This window comes from Argiope bruennichi, chromosome 5 (assembly GCF_947563725.1).
Source record: "Argiope bruennichi chromosome 5, qqArgBrue1.1, whole genome shotgun sequence".
NCBI classification, from domain to species: domain Eukaryota; kingdom Metazoa; phylum Arthropoda; class Arachnida; order Araneae; family Araneidae; genus Argiope; species Argiope bruennichi.
Window position 1 is genome coordinate 73,795,520 of NC_079155.1, and position 16,252 is coordinate 73,811,771.

General features: G+C 24.9%; 1 protein-coding gene across 1 annotated transcript in view; it reads right to left on the reverse strand.

The window, feature by feature from the left end:
• Positions 1–14,965, reverse strand: part of LOC129969359 (prohormone-1-like) — a 103,162-nt gene extending 88,197 nt beyond the window's left edge. Inside the window, exon 1 of the mRNA XM_056083901.1 lies at positions 14,866–14,965. The gene's annotated coding sequence lies outside the window, so the exon portion shown is untranslated. The remainder of the gene's footprint in view (positions 1–14,865) is intronic.
• Positions 14,966–16,252: the final 1,287 nt, after the last annotated feature.

Consider the following 16,252-nt stretch of genomic DNA (forward strand, 5'->3'; position numbering starts at 1 on the left):
CGAAAGAGTGAATTATTTATTTTAGTCGTATCATAATCTTTTGGGAAATATCTAAATATTCTTCGTTTCACCTGTTTCCATCATTTATTTCTTTGATTCACAAAGAAACGTATATCGAAATTTAGATATTTGTCGTTTACATAAATTTTTTGAGATTAATCGAATACAAAACTTATATTTGTAACTTACTTTTTTAACAAGAAATAGTAATTTAAAATATAGAAATTAAATATGTTTTTCATGACATCAGTTTAAAAGAAATACACTGATGAAACTCGGGTTGTTAAATTACCTATCCGTAGATTAATTCTAATATTTTGTTTTGATGGAAATAGTTTAATTTATTAATTTAATCAGTTTTTAACTATAATTCTAAGAAGTTACATGTTTTTTCATCATTTTTATATTTTAAAATTAAGTGATATAATACTATCTTATAATAATTCCACTTTTCTTATTAATACGAAAATTATTTGTTTCAATGATTTACAGTTTTCTAAATTTTCAGTAATTGGAAAAGTAATTTAAATTTTTCTAATTATCTTTACCATCTTATATTCGGTAAGTTGAATTTAATTTACACGTAGATTACGCTTTTTTTTGCAGTGCTGGAAACAGTTTACTGAATTTCTCAAGTATCGTTGAAAATTATTTGTATGAATAAATGAATAATGTAAAAGCAGGCAAACAAAGATACAGGTTGGTATTCTTGTTGCTTTAGAAAATATGGGCAACATTGTTTCATTGAGTTTTGAGATTAACGAATCCAAGAAAACTTAATATCGATCATTGCATTTCATAGAAATTTGCCCCTAACTCTTGTCCTGTGAGCTTGCATTGATTTCAGATTTATTTTGAACCATTACATGTAGTTCATTAGATTTCTATTTGCTGAAAATTTCTGTGAAAGCTACTGATTAATATTCAGTTTTCTTTTTCAAATTCTATATATTTATTCATTTCTGTCAGACAATTTGAACAAAAGTGTAATCTGGTTCGTTATCCAAGATTTCTTCATGCTGCACCTAATTTATTAATTGGACATTTTGTTGGTGTGTATATTTTTTGTGTACGTCTAAAGCACTTAGAAATTTAATGATGATGTGTTGGCCAATTTTCATAAAATTTTTATTCATTTATTAATTTTTATGATCCACAATTTCTTATCATTTTGTTAATTTGGGTAACACAAGATGTTAAATAAAGTTGATAATCTCTTTCCAATTTTAAAGATTTTTCATGTGAAAATAAAAAAGATAAATCTGGGCTTCATTTTTAATTTAATTCATTTTTATAATCTAGATCTGAACCTAAATTAATCTGTATCATCTTTTAATTAATTTTCATTTTCAATAAAATGTAAGAAAAGCAATTTTTGTGATTACCCACAAGAAAGCAAAAATTAAAATTTTAAACCTACATTCAAAGCCATCCGTAATGTTTATTAAAATTTAAATCAATGAAAGATATCAAATAAAATCAAAATTTAGATCATCAATTAGTAGTATAAGAATATTGTTTAAAAAATAAAAATTAAATTAAATTTATTTTTAATTAAAATTTTTGTAGTTTTTGTTTTTAGAAATCCATATTAATGAAGACATATGTTACTTTTTATTAAAAATTGAAAAGAAAGAATGGAATTAATAATTAAGATTTTTTATTAATTTCATCTACTTATTCTATATAGCTGGCAATACATTTTCCGATATGTTTCTTAAAATGCTTTCATGGTCTTGGTCTTAAATTTTTGAATGTTTGATTTTTCCTATTAATTTTTGTAACTATTTATTTTCTTTAAATTTTGAAAAATATTTCTAAATTAATACATTTATGTTTATATTAACTCTACGATGAACTCACTAATAACAATAGTTTTTATCTTTAAAAGTTAATTAATGAATTAACATTTAATTAATATAATAAATTAATATCTTGGAATTAACAATGATCTTTTTAACAATTCATTTTAATTCACTCAGCAATGTAAACTTCCAAATCCCTCTTCTATTTATTTATTTTTCTATTTCATTCTACATTTTAAAATCAACTTTTTGATCAATCTAAGATGAATTTTTAAACATTTTTTATAAATTAAAATAAACATATAGTATATTTTTTATAATAAAATTTCAGTTTATGCAACCTTTTAGTTTAATATAAAATACTCATGACAAATAACAGAGATTTTTCAGAACAGCGTTATAAATTCTATTTTGATATTGCTTATTGAAATAAGTTTGGAAATCTCTCGACATTTCAACGCAAATTAAAGAATCTCTTGAATTCAACTCGAAAATAAATATTTGAAATACCCAACGGGAAAAGGAACATGACTATTTTCTCATCAATATTGAAGCAAGTATATGAGAAAAGTTTACATTGAAACGAATATATATTTCTCAATTAAGCAAATATTATTGTTAAGTAAATATTTTTAGAATTTTGACTAATGAAAATGTTTTGCATCAGACAGAAAAAGGAATCATGCATCACATAAAACTGTACTAAGAGAATAAATCTTGTACCTGAACAATTCATTTTCGTTTATGCAAGTTTATAATTTTATACATTTTTAGAGAATAAGTATTAAAATAATTAATTTTCTTTTGACGAAATTCAATTTTTTTTTTCATTTAAAATTTTGGCATTTATATATAATTGTATTTTTGTATTTTTAATAAATCTTCGATAAAACAATAAAAAAAATTACTGGATTTGGTAAAATTGTCACAGCAATGAATTATGTGGTTCTTGTAGAATATAATAATTGATCCGAATATAATTCCAGTGTAAATATATTTTAGGTAAACGAATTTTTCCAAACTTTGATAGAAATCGATACCAAATCTTTGCAGACTGTGGTTAAATAATTTACTGTTAGTACATATTTCGCATTAATATATTTTTAAGGCAAAAGATTTAACGTTTTATTTTAAGAATATTTATTTTTATTTGAATACAAAATTTCCATCTTAAGATCCAAGAAAGGAAAAAAAATGAGATTTAACTTTATTTTTTGAACAATAAATAATTCTAGTAATGAAACCTCTAGTAGATTCTTGTTATGATATCGGTTGTAATCATTACGAAATTTAAACAAAAGTCTGTTTCTAAAAATAAACATAAGTTTTTAAAAGTATTGAAACTAGAAAAAAAAATATTTGTTTGAGAAAAAAAATTATTTCTACTTTACTAGTTTTCTTTTTACCAAAACTATGTAAAAAAAGCTCGAAATTTTGGAATAAAATATATTAGAAATTATAAAAAATTTTATACTACTTTAATTCAAAATTTGAATTTTTGAGGACAAAATACATTTTTTTGAATTTACAAAATTATTATTTCGTAATATTTTGTTAAAAAAATGTAACAAAGTTTAAATTCCAGCAAAATTACAAAGAAGAAGAAAAATGTTAATAAAAGGATTGTTGCGGTCTGAAGTCATACAGAAGCATAAAATAGCAAAAAATAATATACAGCTTTTATTTATAGCTATTTATTATATAATAATTCATGCATTAATACTTTTACACTTCAAAAAAGTAATAAAATTGTATATATTAAATTCTGTACAGTAAATTTTCAAATCATAATCATATTGACGTCAAAAACAGATATAATTTTTATTATTTTAAAAGTTTCATAAAAGTTTACATTTAAGGATTAAAAGGATTTAGTAAAAGATTTAAACTTAATTAAAAATCTTAGCTTTATGCTGAAATTCAACAGATATATTAACAAATTTGATATAAAATAAAAAAAACTATTCACAATTATATAGTACAAATCTAATTTTTAATATATCATTATTAATGTAAGGAATACTGCATTTCACTTTCATGAAAATACAATAAAAATTATTTAAGAATTTCAGAGAATTTTACGAATAAAGAATCAAACTATCTTATCAAATTTATTTTCTAAATCTTATAAAGGAATAATATAAATTCTAGATTCTAAACTAAATTAGAGACATATAAAATAATTAAGAATTAATTATAAAACATTAACCCCAATCAAATATAAAGAATACATTTCCACTTTCAAAAAATTACTTTGCAAAATATAATGTATTATTATAGCAAAAATAAACTAATCCAACTTAAGAAATTTGATTCTGATTAGTAAAGAAATACATTGCCATTACATTAGTTCCTACACATTAGTTACGTATTATTTCTAGACATTGAAGCCGGATGTCGCTTAAACGAAATAAATCTCTTTGTCCACTTTTGTGATAAAAAAAGCTTTAAAATAAAGACTACATTAATTAGTAATTGTGTTTAAAGAAAAATTGTATTTCAACCGGAAAAAAACAATAATTTAAAACACATACTAATAAACCTACTACAATAAAAATAAATAAAATTTTAATCTTCACATAAGTAAGTATTTGGTAATGTATTAAAATAAGATTGGAGAATAAATTTGTTACGCTCCATAATTGTTCAAATTCACTGGAATGAATGCTTTATTAGCTGAAATAATTGGTTTGTAAGGAATCTGAAACTTTCAGGTTTCTTGAAGCTTTTAGAATTCGATTGCCATTAAATTAGAATAATTTGTTGCAAATCACTTGAATCTTTAAAGCAATAATTTTGTTTCCTAGACAGATGATTACAATGATTACTTTCATTCGTTGAATTCTAAAACAAAAGCTATAGGAATTTAGAACAATATCATGCTAATGAAAATTAAATATTTAAAATATTGTTCGCGCATTAAGATATAAATATGCATTTTATTTTTGTTGTAATTTAAATATTTCCGATGTTACAATATTCCACCAATAAATTAATCCAAGTATCAATAGCAAATTATGCAGTCAATAAGGTTTAAAAATTTCAATGTTTTAATTTAATCATTGAATCTTATGTGAATCAGCAATTCAAGATGTATTTGAATCTTTACTGTGAGTTTTTTTTTATTTAATTACAGTAAATTAGTCATCTAATTGATGACGAGTTTTATAACTTCGCTGGTTCTTTATAAGAGTATTATCATACAAATAATTTGTAATAGTCATAAATATATTAATTGCCAAAACTTCATAGTATGAACCACAATCATATCTATCTGAGATTATATAGCATTGAAACAAATAAAGGCGTCATTATCTAGTGATGTAAAATATGGAACTCATTGTTGGTAATGAAACTAACTTTCGCAAAGATTATAGACTTTAACAGTTTAATATCAGCTGATAAGAAGGCAATCGATATAGTCTATTTCTTAGAAAAAAATTAATATCAGGAAATAAATGAAAAATGTGCTTAGCATTGTTGCAATTAAAAAGTTTAGAATCTAAATTTACAAGAAATAAACCATTTCCTTCCAATCTTGAAATGTGAAAACAAGTTAAGATAAAGATTGATTCCGATTATAAGGCAAACAGAAAAATTGCGAATTATTAAATTTCCTAATGATAAATTATATTTTTGAGGAAAATAAAAGGATAAGCAATAAAATAATTTACTCCTAACATTATAACCGCCTTTCCAAAAAGAAAGCCTTTGATGAAAGTCATTAAAAAGTTTTACTGGGATTTTAAGATCAAAAGACTCATAAAAAATATATTTCCTGTCGTGAATGCATTATTATTTTTATCATTATAACATTAATATTGTTTATTTATAAATAAAGTAAGATTCATTAACTTAATTTTTTTTCTGCATTCATTTTATAAAAACTTATTTCATAAAACTTTCATTTTATAAAAATGTAAGCTAATTTTTCATTTTACCATAAATTCTAATACTATTACGGAATTACAATTAGACTCAATCCTAACTTTTCTCCAATACTTCATAACATATTTTTCAAATTTAAATCGAAAAATCATTAAAATGAAAATAATTTCTGATATGATTAAAGAAAAAAAAATTGTACTTCAATAACGAGCATTAGAATAAACATCACTGTTGCATTTCGGCTTGGCTTGTACCAAGTTGATATCATAATTCCCCTGCATTTCAAAGATATATTAAAAGATTTTCATGTACCAAAAGACAAATAGTAGTCATATGACAGTTACAAATAGTTAAAGTGATTAACACCAGTTCCTACCGATGTTCGTCATTTTGGCCCAGTTACTACTTTGGCTTCAAAGTCTAATATTCAAAATACAAACTTCTATGATTGAAATAAAATAATCAGATTTACAATAATAAATTAGGAAGTAAATGCATCAATTAAGGAGCATTTTAGTATTTTATTTATCATTTTCTTGCGTTCCACACTTTTGTAAGTGATATCGCTGATTTGCTATGAAACGTTTAAGTATGTTATAAATCTATATTAATTTGTGCTGCAACCAATATTATCTTGATAAGCGAAACTAGTGTAAGATTCTCAATGTAATGCAGAAATTTTGTACAGTCATAATTTGAAAAAAATACTATTGTGCTGAAATTTTATTATAAAAATAATGCTTTATGGGAATGCTATAACTAAGAAATTTAACACTTTTATTCTTTAATAAAACTGCACTCGTTATAAGAACAAATATAGCTTCTTTTAATCATACTTCGTTTAATGTATTATCATTTTAATGATACTATAAAAAGCATATAGAATTGCTCCATGATAGGCAAAATTCCTTAAGAAATCATTCATTATAGAAATTATTTATCTTTAAGAGCTATTTGCAAACCGTGTTGTCAAATTACGGAAATAATGTTGAATGCTATATTGTAGGAAAGTTGATTGAACTCTAAAATATGGCATTCGCTTTATTTTTTGACAAAATAGCATTGATTATTAAAACAAACAAACAAAAATAACCCCCTTTGTTAACAACTAATGCATCATATGACAATACCATTATTGCAATCCGTACAATAATACAATAGAATCCAAACAAGATTGCTTCATAATTGGTAAAATTCTCTTGGATTGCTCTCATTATTCCTTTTTTAAGGACTAGTAAGCAACTTCAGTTGAATGAACATTTATAAAGCTACAATTCTGATTGCATTGATTTTCAAACTAGAACTGAGTGTCAAATATCAAGGTTCGTTCCTTCACAAAAGGTTCTGAGCGGACAATTTACGAGTTATAAGCTTTCACAAGTTTAGGCTTAGGTTCCATTGTCTGCTGCTTCATCTATTTTTCGAGATAGATTCATTCACAAAATCTGCATTCACGATCAAATCTTTTAAAATATTTTAGGAATTACTTTGGAAAGCATTTCAAATGAATACAAAGAAAGATTTGTTGTATCGATAAACTCGATTTTAAAAGATAAACAGTTCGTAAATATTTCAAATCCCGATCCATTTTCGACTGTTTTCAAAAATATGTTCTATTGCATTAATGTTTGTGTTATGTCGGGCAATAATATATATTATTTTATAAATTTTTGTTGAGAAATTTATTCTATATTTTTAACAGGATAATAATGCATCATTTTGTATCGTACTTTTAATAGTTTAATAATGTATAGTATTTGAATAAGTTTAGCCATTTATTTTTTGACACAATTGACGGATTTTCATGATTTAAATGATATTCAAACATCACTAAATGTTAAAATTGTATAATTCTGAAAAATTTAAAAATAAATGATTAATCAATTTTTTTCCAGAAAATAATTACAATTCCGAAGTTAGAAATATCTCACATTATTTCAGAAAATCATCTGCTACACGTTTTTGTGATTTTCATTAGTTTATTTACTTTTTTAAATCTAAATTATATTTTACAAATGTAATTTCATATGCAATCTTTTTCTATAAAATATATCTTTTGTTAACCTAAAATGATTTATGCATGGAGCATCCAATAATCTCAAATTCCTTTGATATTTCAAAAATATAATGAATGAATGTATAGTTTAATCTTACATTTATTTCTACTTTCCCATATACGAAATATAGAGGAAATATCGTACTGCAAAAAATTCGAACTAGAGACTAAGGTAAATCTCCATATTCCAGTCTTCCTGAATCTGAATATCATTATATCTGTCTGTCAGTGGGAGACAGCTCAAAAACGCTTTGAGTTAGAAGGCTAAAATTTGTGTATGGAATTGCAACCAAATTTTTACATTTTTATCAAATTTTAAATAAATCCTGATCTTAGGAAATCTACCTGTCTGGTAAACTCGATAAGAAAAAAACCCAAAATGCTTGGTAGAAAGAATTTCTAGAGCAAAAATATTGATACTTAAATTTAAACCGAATCCGTCAAACAATTGACCGTCTATAACTCTGTTCTTTCACTTGCATCAAAAGGCAATGATTCAAATCAATAAAATGTGGTATGTTATCTTGAGATTACAATGTAACATCGTATAAAATTTTAGTGTCAGCTGGCCAGCAAAAAGTGCCCAAATACATATTCTGGCAATAGTTGCAATAGAAATACTAGATTCACGCCAAACATCTATATTTCGCAGCAGTTGTTCGCCAATGCCATATACGGTACTCTAGTTCTACCCAAAGTCTCCGCTATATACGGAGGAAGAGGTATAAAACATTTATTGGGAAGTATGCGATAAAGCTACGAAGAGACCACTCCCATTGGTTCATCTCGAGCTCAGTCTATTATGATACAAAAAGTTTCTTCTCTATATAGTGTTAATACATATTGCATTACAGCATCGTGAATAAATTATAGTTCTTCTACTAACACTAATGAACTTCATACATTTTCTGGCATAGAGTAAATAAGTGTTTTTCGAAATCAATCTGTTTAAAATTCATTTATTTCTGCTTTTTAAAATTTTAAAATGTTTATTGATTACTACTTTCGATATTAGACTTTATTTTGAATTTATAACACTTTTTATGTTACATATCAAACTATAAATCTATTTTAAAATAATTATGCACATTGAAAAAAATTAGAAAGTCTTTTATCAAATTAATAATGATTAAATAGAAAGTTATAATTAGTAGCAAAAATAATTTCAAGAATATCATTCCATTTAAGAAATATAAAATTTTTATTTCAAGACATTATATTCTAAAATTTATTTTTAAAAAAACTATTAGAAAAAATCAAATATTAAATATATTATCGCTGCTTGTATGGAAAAATTACCTTAACATATATCTGTGTGTGTCTGCGTATGTCTGTGCGCGTATGTGTGCGTGTGCGTGTGAGTGTGTGAGTGTGTTAAACTTTATAATCAAATAAAATTCTGTATTAAGATATATATATGCGAATCTAAGATCGTTTAAGTTATATATGTTTAATTTATTTATTTCAATTTGTACTAAGACTTTATACCAAACTATTTAAGCCACAAGTTCTGAAGTTATTTTTAAACAAAATGTTTATTTGCAAAGTATCACAGATTCACTTACTTTGTGTAAATGAGTTAACATATTAATACCGCGAATCGCAGGAGATTTTAAAATAAATTAAATATTTATGATTTTAACTTCTCGCATCAAATGCAAGATTTCGTACCTTAATATGTTAGTTTAAATATTCAATATATTTCTGCAAACAGGATGTGAAATTTACCAAGATACAGGTTATTAATTAATAATTCTTAGAATTTTAATTTATGCACACAGAAATAATAGGCTACTATTTTCTGTATTCGTAGATAGAATAATTTCTCAATGTCTCTTAAAAGTTTTAAATGAGGATAAATCTATGAAGTTCCTCGTCTGATTTTCTATTACTATACTTGCCCTAATATAGCCCAAGAATACGTTCAGAAATGTACTTTAAAGAACTAAGCAGTGGTATTTTCTTGGTCAGTATATTATCGTCAGATAACTTTGCCATTTAGATGGGAAAACGTTATCACCGATTCAAACATGCCATATGGTCTTTTCTCTGAACTACTTTTCTGCAGGAAATGTGAGTTTTAGAACTAAAATTCTCATAAAATTCGAAACGGAAACAGATGCGTCCATGATATAATGTTTTGTATCTGGTTGTGTACTGGCGCATGATGTAACGAACATCGATAGCCTTCTACATCATCGTATAAAAACAGTAGCGGAAAAGATGCTGTTGGTGAAATTTAATTAAACTTAAATGCTTGCAATCTTATTTATTTTCATTACAAAATTTATTTTGAGATAAAGTATAGAACTAAGTACGAATGCTGTTATGCAATGAGTTCGGGTTACTAAAATGAGAAATTAAGGCCTGGTTTTAATCATGTAGAAAGTTTATATATTAGATTCGGAATGCAACACATTATTTTTATGGATTATTCATAAAATATGGAAAACAAAATTACAGTTGTAATAATTTCAATACTATATAAAACAACAACTGTAACAGAAACTATTTATATCATTCAAAATATTTATTTTAAATTATTGTAGAAAAAAATTTACATATGTATATAGATAGATAGATTATTCCAAATGCTTACAATTGAATTCATTAAAATAAAAGGATTTAATAAAAAAATTTTAGAATAGTGTTTGCAAAATTTTTGTAATTCTTCACAGTTAAAATTTTCGTTGTTCATCTAACATAATACTACATAAAATATATAAGTGACTAAGAATACTAAATAAAATATATAAATGTTTGTAAACCACCACAGTTTTCATTTTCGAAAAGCAACAGATATTTTAACCAAAATAAAATCATCATAACATTAAAAATAATAATAGCTCTGTAAAAATTTCTTCAAAAGTTATTTCAACGGCAAACATATGGCTGTGCATTCCAACTATAAGTCACTGAATAATGTCAAAGTTAAATTGAGGACTTAATGAAATGGATTATATACTATTTTGGATTATCATTCCAATCTACTGGAAATGTCACATATTGGAATTATTGGTCTACAGAGTATTGATTATCTGTTCTTTTATACCTTTCATTACAGGAAAAGGAAATTTAATTTTTTATATTAATAAATCTACAAAAAATAGAAATAGAATCCTCTGTTAGAACTTCGGAATTAAACCATTCACTAAAATTATCAATTTCAATACTATTATTTAACGTTATTATTGAGAAAACGACTTGAAAATTACTAATACGTACATAATAACTGCGTAACGCGGATAAGTAAACTTTTTCCAAGTAATAGGTAGACTAAAATAATTAATTTACAAATGAATAATCATATAACATTACAAAAAGAAAAGAGAATGAAGCCATCTACAAATCCATAGATTACTTGCTTACTAAAGGGAAATATCCTCCATCACAGTATCTGAAATCGCTTAATGGTAAAAGATTAATTACATTGTCAGATTTAATGTAGATTAATAAAGGAAGAATGACGAGAATATTAATAAATACAACTCTGAATACAATACAGAATGAATGTTTAGGCTTTTCTCAATTAAAAGGTGGAATCACTTTTTAAAAAATTCAATAAAGAATAGGATAACACATATATGATGATACAATTAGAAAAAAAAGATGATGTCATTTAAAGAGTTATTAAATCACTCATAGATTCTTTGCGTAGATGAATGAAATAGTATAAGTTTGATAGTATAAGATTAGAGAAGAATTTAATAAAGAGAATATCTTCTATTATAGAGTCTGAAACGACTATTAGGAAAATATTAATGATAATGCCATACATAATGTGATTCTCTAAGAAAGGAACACGAGAATGATATAGAAAGTGTAAATGAATCTCCATAAATTGTGTGCATAAGATTTTGTCAGTTAAAAAAAAAACATTCTTGTAGAAGAATTAAAATCAGAATAAATCATCAAACTTGAGAGAATAAAACAGTAAAAAATAATGAAGAAAGCTAGAAAGCCATTAAAATTCTCATGGATTCTTTGCAATCAAGTAATGAGACTCTAATATCTTCAAGGAGTAAATTCTGAAGATATCGTAATCAATTGGGAAGAAAATTAAAAAGTAGCCGTTTGGAATAAAAATTAATGGCATTGGTAGATTTAATATACATTATTAAGAGAAGAAAACCAAATGTATTAATAAATTCAAGTTAAGTCTTCAAAAAACAAATATATGCGCTTTTCTCAAGAATGAAGTTGACTGACTTTCTTAAGAGAATTAAATTAAGAATGGGAAATCACATTGATTAGGATTCAAAAGGAAAAAAGAAAGAAAGCAAATATAGAACTATTTAATTTACTCACAGATTCTTTGTAACGATTAAATTAATTCTAAAGGTTTCGAAGATTCGACATCTTAGAATCACGTAAGAAGTAAGAGAATCTTTCATTATAATGTCTGAAACTATCCATTGGGCAAATCATATTTAACACGGATTATTTAGAAAAGAACACGAAAATTGTTAAGAAATGTAAAATAAATCTCCATAAAACGTATGTACTATTTCATCGTTTAAAAGCTAAACGGCAAGCAAGATGAATTTCGTTAAGAATAAATCATAAAACTTATAACATCGCAACGAAAAAAGAGAATGGAGTTACCTACAATATTTTTAGTTACTCCTAAATTCTTCCCAACAGACGAAAGTAATTCTAATGTTTTAGGGTTTTAACATCTGAAATGCTCGCAAGCAAGGGAAGAAAATTCTTTGTTTTGGCATCTGAACTACCCACTGGGAAAAGGTTTAGAACATTGTAAGATTTAAAGAATACGTAGATATTAAGAAAGGAAGGCGAAAATTATTAAGAAGTGCCGAGTAACTTCAAGTAAAACGGATACAAGTGCTTTTCTCAATTAAAAGGTGGTTGACTTTCAGAATAAGGACTATTTAGTTAAAAATAAAGAATGGAGAGTAAGATATATAAAGTAGCATTCCCTACAACACCAACGCTTTTCCCAGTTCAAATTTTAAGGCAAAATAGAAGAATTTATTATTAAAAGTAAATTTTTCCTATCTCTTGTAATATAAAACGTTTCTTCCTTTTAAATTATTGATAAAAAAACTGTTGAACATAAAACATACCATTTTTTACCATTCTTTTCTTTTTCGTAGAACAGTGTCTTGGTTGGTTTTATTAGAAAAAAATTTATCAAAGTCTTGAAGTTTTATTTATAAAGCGTAAAATATTCCACAAACTCAAGGCAAAAACGGTTGTTATAATACCTGAAGGTTTGAACTAACATTCAAGAGATAATATATTTCAAATGAATAGCGGATTTTAAGATTTGAAGATGTGGAAAACATTTCGAAAAATCTAAAGCAAAGCATGAATGTTTGCTATGCTGGAAATAAAATTCAATCCTTCACTGAATGCGAAAAAGAAACTAAAATGATATTTAAATCTTAACTATTTAGAGTAAATTATGGTTATTGAGGAATTAGAGATCACTTTTTTTACAAAAGAAAAACTGCGTTAAATGTACAGAAAAATTGTACCGTTAAACTAAATTTGAGGTAAAACTTAATTTCGGTGTACTTCTTAGTATGATAATCAAGAGAAAATAATATAATTGAAAAATTATTGTAAAATGAATAATAATATAAAACTATTATAAAAATACTGTATTTTAAAACGAAAATCCTGTATAATGTTAAATTAGCATAGATTATTGTAAAACACTTGTTGATATCGTTCGTATTTTTCAGAAATACGGTAAAGATGTAAATGTATAAGTAACTTCGTTAGTTAATAATAGATTAAACCACAAAGTAGTTTAAATAAAATAATGAAGTTTATTGTAATATATATTTATATATATATATTTGACTATTCAACTTGCAACTACAAGTTAGTATGCTTCAAATGATGACTCAAAATTATTATGTTTCTAGTATTTCTAGAAGTATTGGCATATATAAAAAAAATATTCTGTCCGCTTTTATCAAATAGCAAGGAAGATTATGGTAGTTTTAAAGTATTTTTTTTACGTTTCTAAAGTTTTCAGAGTTTTAATGGAATTGTGACCTTTAAAATCTTCCAGATAAAGAGCAACTCATAAAAATATTTATATTACTTTACAGAGGTTTAAAATATATTAATATTTATCTTTTATCAAATTTCCTTATCATATTTTTTATTTTATATCATTAGACAAAGAATTCTAAAAAATTATTATCTTATTAAATTAACATCACATGAATTTGCGAAACAGTTTATGTCTTCATAAGAGTTTCAGCAATTTCACAATATTTCTAAACTTTTAATTATACTTATTTATAAAAATATAATATTTTAACTCTTCAAATTTTTCAATAGGAAATTGTATCTATAAAAACTATATATTGTGTTATATTAAAGTTTTTTTTCCATCAGTACTTTCCCTGTACTGATTTCACTATCTCTGAAAAAGACTGATTCAACGAATCTTATTCAATAAAAAGTTTCTAAAAGTATTTCACTATATTTTCATATAAAAGGAAAATTTCGTAACTTTGCTATCAGATATATGCTTTGTTCTTGTTCAAATATTATTGAGATAACATTTTTAAATTCACGTAGTTTTATTCATAATTTCTTTGAAAATCTAATTTTTGAAATAATTACTTTATAAACCTAAATTCTGTATTATTTAATCACGACGTTCTATATCTGCATTAAATTATTCCGCTATTTTATTACCTTAAAAATTTTAAAAAGGTGTCATGTATCATAAAATATTTTTCTTATTTCTTTTTCACAGAAAAAATATAATCACTCAGAAAATATCGTGAAAATAATTGTATTTTAATTTATCTAAAATCACAGAACTTATTTTAGATTTTTTTTTATTGAATTGACTTCAAATCCATGACATTACGGTAGTTAAGGCATGTCAAACATTAGATTTCATTTACTTGGTAAAAGCATCATTTGAAATAATTTTATTAACCAAACGATTCCGAAAAAGATGTAATATATAAATAAGTAATATTTTCCGAATTTTCAAGAATAAAAAAAAAATTCTTTTTTCACAAAAATCTTAAAAAAATGACTTTCACTTAATATATCTAAAATCGCACATTAAAAGTTTTCATTGAATACAGTTCAGAAAAAGGGTTTAGTTGTCCCTACCTTCTTTTTTCAGAGAAGACGAAACGAGGCAGAAGAAGTGGCACCTAGGTGCTTTGCTGCAGAGTGAAACTGAAGAGGAGGAGGACTTTCGAAAGCAGGCTCTAAGATGAAGCAGAAGAGTTGATCGCTAAACCCTTAACCGAATATATAGGTTCTCTTTTGTCACGTGATTTGGCAGTTGGAACCACTTGTTAGAACTGCGAAGGAACGCGATTGGACAGTTAAGTACCAGCGTAGGAGGAGCTTTGAAGGTGACGTCACAAAAATTTGATCCATAGGAGGGGGCGGTAAGACGAAAAGTTATTTTTTTTTTTATTTCATCCTCTCACTTTCATCGAATTTCTGAAACTGTAAATGGTTCGAGGGGCATTTTAATCTGCAAATAGCCAACGCATATCGGAAAATGCAGTTTGAACCGAAAGTTTTTCTTAAATGTTTCTCTTAAACTAGATTAATCCATTTTAATACTTTTAACTAAAGTTGCTGCTATTAACTCATCAGTTATAGTTAGTGTCTTGAGATAAGTACATAGAGTGTTTTGTTTCAGATATTAAATTATTATTCGGTAATGAAATATACGTAAAAGTATAAGATTATCGAATGTTTTATATTTCTTTAAAAGAAGGAATTCCATTTCTGAAATTTGAGGAATAAATCTGACAGTATTTTAATGTATAATTTGAAATTGCCGTAAATTTTGTTTATTAGAAATAGATTTTTATATTGAAATTTTAGAAGTCTTACTCCGGATTTTAATTAAGAGATGGATATTACTGTCTAGTGATTTGTCATTGTCACATCTATATTTAATTATTTTTGTAAATTTACTAATATTTGTGTAAAATATAACAAAAAATATAATACTGGTATCTTTTGTTGAATAGACTGATGTTTAAATTCAAAAATGTGCTGAGATATTTTAAGATGGTTAATACAATTCTGAAGTGCTTTAAAGTGCTGAATCATTCTATCATTTTGAAATTAATTTTGTTTCAAATCTACAATCATTGCAAAATTGCAGTCTGTATCTACAAACATTAGTCTTTCTTTATTTTGAAATTTAGTTCTCTTATTTATGAGCAGTATAGTACAATATATTTTTTATTTATATAAATCATAGTAGATAAAAAATATTTTCTTTAAGATTTAATCAGATTCTATGAAAATTTGGATTCCCACTTCGCTAAGTATATTATATGTATTCAAATGTCAACTGTATATCATTGGAATGTGAAAAATATTTTTTATTTTAAATTTTATATTACATTAAGCAGTCTGATGAATTCAACTTTTGAATTGACATCTTTCTCGAGAAAAAAAGTTATATAATTCAAAACATAAAATATTTCGATAAAAATTATATATTCAACAGGAAATAGAGCATTCT